Below are 6,072 nucleotides of genomic sequence, written 5' to 3'. Positions count from 1 at the left end.
TTGTTTGCTATGACTCCTCCAAATCGTTGTTTACTCTGTCTCCTAGCTACCACTGCACGGAATGTTCTGGATCACATCTCACTTAATAAATATCTTATATATACTTAAGGAGAAGTCTTTAAAAATTTAACACCCCTTTTTCTACTATTGGAACCACCCCTCTGTTCCAAATGTGTCATGTCTTTCATTTATACAACGTTGTGGTCCCACTGGTCCATGGATTTTTCAGACCAAATTTAGGGCAAACAGTATTCCTCTAGTAAAAGTTTTTAAAGTTCTTTAAGAGATTTTCTACCATTTTCCTAATTGTGAAACATCGAATATCCTCGAAAGAATTCTACTTCTTACTTAATTTGGTGCAAGGAGAATAAGACCAGGTGTTCCGGAGAGTAGGCGTCTTCTGCTTCGTCGACAACACTCGCCTTGTAAATTTAGGTAAATCCACATTATATCACGTACTCACACTAAAAACCAGGCAATGACAATAAAACCACAGGGCACATTATTGAGCATTATAAAAAAAACATTGACCTTCATGTCACACAAAGTCGCTGCGAGACGGCGACCATAAAACTTTATCATTCTGCATCATTTGAAACCCTATGTTGTAAATTTGCCCTTCTTCAATTGACATTTACATGGAAATCATGATATTCGAAACAGGCCCTTGAATACCGAATCAGCTGCGACATGTAAACGCATGATGTAGGGGAGCAGGGGTGCTACTACCAAGAAAGGAAAAGTTCACAACAGGAAAGTTGAAATCGTCCCGATTACGAGCGTATGTAAGAACATCCGAGCTTTGGCGTTTCATCAAGCAATGGCAGACTTAGGCGTTACAGACGCAGAACTAGTAGAAGAGTCTGTAGATTTCTTGATTTCAAACTGATGTGGTTAAACGATCGATGTGGTAAAACACAATCCTCTTATTTAAAGACAGCACATTTTCAATATATCAGAATGTGAAATTGAAGGACTTGTCTAGTTTTTTACGAGTCTGGTAAGCTCATTAATGCCTCATATGAAACACAAAGAAAATAGGCCAGAGGAGGAACACAGTTCACATAGGAATGCCTACAGTCTACTAGAATATCTTGCCAACGAACCCAACAAAGATACTGTATTATCGACCGGGAACTACATCATTCATTTTGGCCTTTATTGCGTTTTTCATAAAATGTGCTCCAAAATAATTTGCAATCATATACGTACAACGCCGTTCACCTTTCTTGAAAAAAGAATAGCTGTCATAATAAAAGAACGAAGGCGTCCCTTCAGTTTGGTATGAGGTATGGTCGTGTAAAGGGTCGAAAAGTAAAACGTTTTGACAAATAAATATTTTGAGAAAAGAATGTTTAAGATTGATCAAAGGATCTTTTAAATTCATCAAAATCTACATTCCATTGAAGAAGCTTTTTAAAAAGTCTTGGAACAATCCCTTTTAGCCCTGAAAGGGCATAGTCTGCCCACATATTAATAATTCTGAAACTAATCTGGTGTATGAGACACAGGTAAGTCAAATATTTGATGATGGGCAGAAAGGTATGAGCATAATCTCACAGGTACATCGTACACGTTGGTTCGTGGTGATAGGTCCATTTCCAAGTAAATTGGGCATCGTTACATTGTAGCAATAATTTCCTCTTAAATAAAAAAAAATCATACACAGTGTAGATAAAGTATGAGTATGTGGTTTGGTTTTCGACACAGATGGTACGAACAACTCTGATAGGAAAAGCATACAGTCACTTTGACAGTCACACAACAGCAGGTCATACTGTCACTTTGACAGTCACACGACATCAGGTCATACCGTCACTTTGACAGTCACACGACATCAGGTCATACTGTCACTTTGACAGTCACAAGACATCAGGTTATACAGTCACTTTGACAGCAGGTCATAACGTCACTTTGGCAGTCGAACGACAGCAGGTCATACTGTCACTTATACAGTCACACGACATCAGGTCATACTGTCACTTTGACAGTCACACAAGAGCAGGTCATACAGTCACGTATACTGTCACACTACAGCAGGTCATACTGTCACTTATACTGTCACACTACAGCAGGTCAAACTGTCACTTTGACAGTCACACAAGAGCAGGTCATACAGTCACTTATACTGTCACACTACAGCAGGTCAAACTGTCACTTTGCCAGTCACACAAGAGCAGGTCATACAGTCCCTTATACAGTCACACGACATCAGGTCATACAGTCCCTTATACAGTAACACGACAGCAGGTCATACTGTCCCTTTGACAGCAGGTAACCCAGCCAATATGACAGTCCCCCGACAACAGGTCATACTGTTACTTTGACTGCAGGTCATATAGCCACTTTGACAGTTCCACGACAGCAACTTATACAGTAACACGACAGCAGGTCATACCGTCACTTTGACAGCAGGTCATTACGTCACTGTTGCAGTCACACGACAGCAGGTCGTACTGTCACTTTGACAGCAGACGACAGCCGGTCCTACAGTCACTTTGACAGTCACAAAAGAGCAGGTCATACAGTCACTTATACTGTCACACTACAGCAGGTCAAACTGTCACTTTGACAGTTACACAAGAGCAGGTCATACAGTCACTTTTACAGTCACAAGACATCAGGTTATACAGTCACTTTGACAGCAGGTCATAACGTCACTTTGGCAGTCGAATGACAGCAGGTCATACTGTCACTTATACAGACACACGACATCAGGTCATACTGTCACTTTGACAGCAGGTCATACAACCACTTTGACAGTCCCACGACACCAGGTCATACTATCACCTTGACAGCAAGTCACACAGCCACTTTGGCAGCAGGTCATACTGTCACAACACAGCAGGTCATAATGTCACCTTGACAGCAACTCACACAGCCACTTTGACAGTCCCACGACATCAGGTCATACTCTGTCACCCTACAGCAGGTCATACTGTCACTTTGACAGCAGGTCACACAGCCACTTTGACACAGGTCATACAGCCACTTTGACAGTCCCACGACAGCAGGTCATACTGTCACTTTGACAGCAACTCACACAGCCACTTTGACAGTCCCACGACATCAGGTCATACTCTGTCACCCTACAGCAGGTCATACTGTCACTTTGACAGTCACAGAAGAGCAGGTCATACAGTCACGTATACTGTCACACTACAGCAGGCCATACTGTCACTTATACTGTCACACTACAGCAGGCCAAACTGTCACTTTGACAGTCACACAAGAGCAGGACATACAGTCACTTATACAGTAAAACGACAGCAGGTAATACTGTCACTTTGACAGACACACGAGAGCAGGTCATACTGTCACTTATACAGTAACACGACAGCAGGTCATACTGTCCCTTTGACAGCAGGTAACCCAGCCAATATGACAGTCCCCCGACAACAGGTCATACTGTTACTTTGACTGCAGGTCATATAGCCACTTTGACAGTTCCACGACAGCAACTTATACAGTAACACGACAGCAGGTCATACTGTCACTTTGACAGACACACGAGAGCAGGTCATACTGTCACTTATACAGTCACACGACATCAGGTCATACTGTCACTTTGACAGTCACACAACAGCAGGTCATACTGTCTCTTATACAGTCACACGACATCAGGTCATACTGTCACTTTGACAGCCAGACAACAGCAGACCATACAGTCACTTATACAGTAACACGACAGCAGGTCATACCGTCACTTTGACAGCAGGTCATTACGTCACTGTTGCAGTCACACGACAGCAGGTCGTACTGTCACTTTGACAGACACACGACATCAGGTCATACTGTCACTTTGACAGCAGGTCACACAGCCACTTTGACACAGGTCATACAGCCACTTTGACAGTCCCACGACAGCAGGTCATACTGTCACTTTGACAGAAGGTCATAAGTCACTTTGACAGTCACATGACACCAGGTCATACTGTCACACAATAATAGGTCATACTGTCAATTTAACAGCAGATCACACAGCCACTTTGGCAGCAGGTCATACTGTCACAACACAGCAGGTCATAATGTCACCTTGACAGCAACTCACACAGCCACTTTGACAGTCTCACGAAATCAGGTCATACTGTCACACCACAGCAGGTCATCCTGTCACTTTGACAGCAGGTAACACAGCCAATTTGACAGTCCCACGACACCAGGTCATACTGTTACTTTGACAGCAGGTCATATAGCCACTTTGACAGTCCCACGACAGCAGGTCATACTGTCACTTTGACAGCAGGTCATACAACCACTTTGACAGTCCCACGACACCAGGTCGTACTATCACCTTGACAGCAAGTCACACAGCCACTTTGGCAGGAGGTCATACTGTCACAACACAGCAGGTCATACTGTCACTTTGACAGTCCCACGACAGCAGGTCATACTGTCACAACACAGCAGGTCATACTGTCACTTTGACAGCAACTCACACAGCCACTTTGACAGTCCCACGACATCAGGTCATACTGTCACACCACAGCACGTCATACTGTCACTTTGACAGCAGGTAACACAGCCAATTTGACAGTTTCACGACAGCAGGTCATACAGTCACTTTGACAGCAGGTCATACAGTCACTTATACAGTCACACGACATCAGGTCATACTGTCATTTGACAGTCACACAAGAGCAGGTCATACAGTCACTTATACTGTCACACTACAGCAGGTCATACTGTCACTTTGACAGTCACACAAGAGCAGGTCATACAGTCACTTTTACAGTCACACGACATCAGGTCATACTGTCACTTTGACAGCCACACAACAGCAGACCATACAGTCCCTTATACAGTAACACGACAGCAGGTCATACAGTCACTTATACAGTAACACGACAGCAGGTCATACCGCCACTTTGACAGCAGGTCATAACGTCACTGTTGCAGTCACACGACAGCAGGTCGTACTGTCACTTTGACAGACACACGACATCAGGTCAAACTGTCACTTTGACAGCAGGTCACACAGCCACTTTGACAGCAGGTCATACAGCCACTTTGACAGTCCCACGACAGCAGGTCATACTGTCACTTTGACAGAAGGTCATAAGTCACTTTGGCAGTCACATGACACCAGGTCATACTGTCACACAATAATAGGTCATAATGTCAATTTGACAGCAGATCACACAGTCACTTTGACAGCAGGTCATACTGTCATACCACAGCAGGTCATAATGTCACCTTGACAGCAACTCACACAGCCACTTTGACAGTCCCACGACATCAGGTCATACTGTCACACAATAATAGGTCATACAGCCACTTTGACAGTCCCACGACATCAGGTTATACTGTCACTTTGACAGTCACACCACAGCAGGTCATACTGTCACTTTGACAGCAGGTAACACAGCCAATATGACAGTCCCCCGACAACAGGTCATACTGTTACTTTGACTGCAGGTCATATAGCCACTTTGACAGTTCCACGACAGCAGGTCGTACTGTCACTTTGACAGCAGGTCATACAACCACTTTGACAGTCCCACGACACCAGGTCATACTGTCACCTTGACAGCAAGTCACAGAGCCACTTTGGCAGCAGGTCATACTGTCACAACACAGCAGGTCATACTGTCACAACACAGCAGGTCATAATGTCACCTTGACAGCAGGTCACACTGTCACACCACAGCAGGTCATATTGTCACCTTGACAGCAGGTCATACAGCTACTTTGACAGTACCACGACATCAGGTCATACTGTCACACCACAGCAGGTCATATTGTCACTTTGACAGCAGGTAACACAGCCAATTTGACAGTCCCACGACAGCAGGTCATTCTGTTACTTTGACAGCATGTCATATAGCCACTTTGACAGTCCCACGACAGCAGGTCATACTGTCACTTTGACAGCAGGTCATACAACCACTTTGACAGTCCCACGACACCAGGTCATACTGTCACTTTGACAGCAGCTCACACAGCCACTTTGACAGTCTCACGACATCAGGTCATACTGTCATACCACAGCAGGTCATACTGTCATACCACAGCAGGTCATACTGTCACACCACAGCAGATCACACAGCCACTTTGGCAGCAGGTCATACT

This window comes from Mizuhopecten yessoensis, unplaced genomic scaffold, assembly GCF_002113885.1.
Source record: "Mizuhopecten yessoensis strain PY_sf001 unplaced genomic scaffold, ASM211388v2 scaffold5519, whole genome shotgun sequence".
NCBI lineage: Eukaryota > Metazoa > Mollusca > Bivalvia > Pectinida > Pectinidae > Mizuhopecten > Mizuhopecten yessoensis.
The sequence above is the reverse complement of the archived record's forward strand: the minus strand, read 5'-3'. Positions refer to the sequence as shown.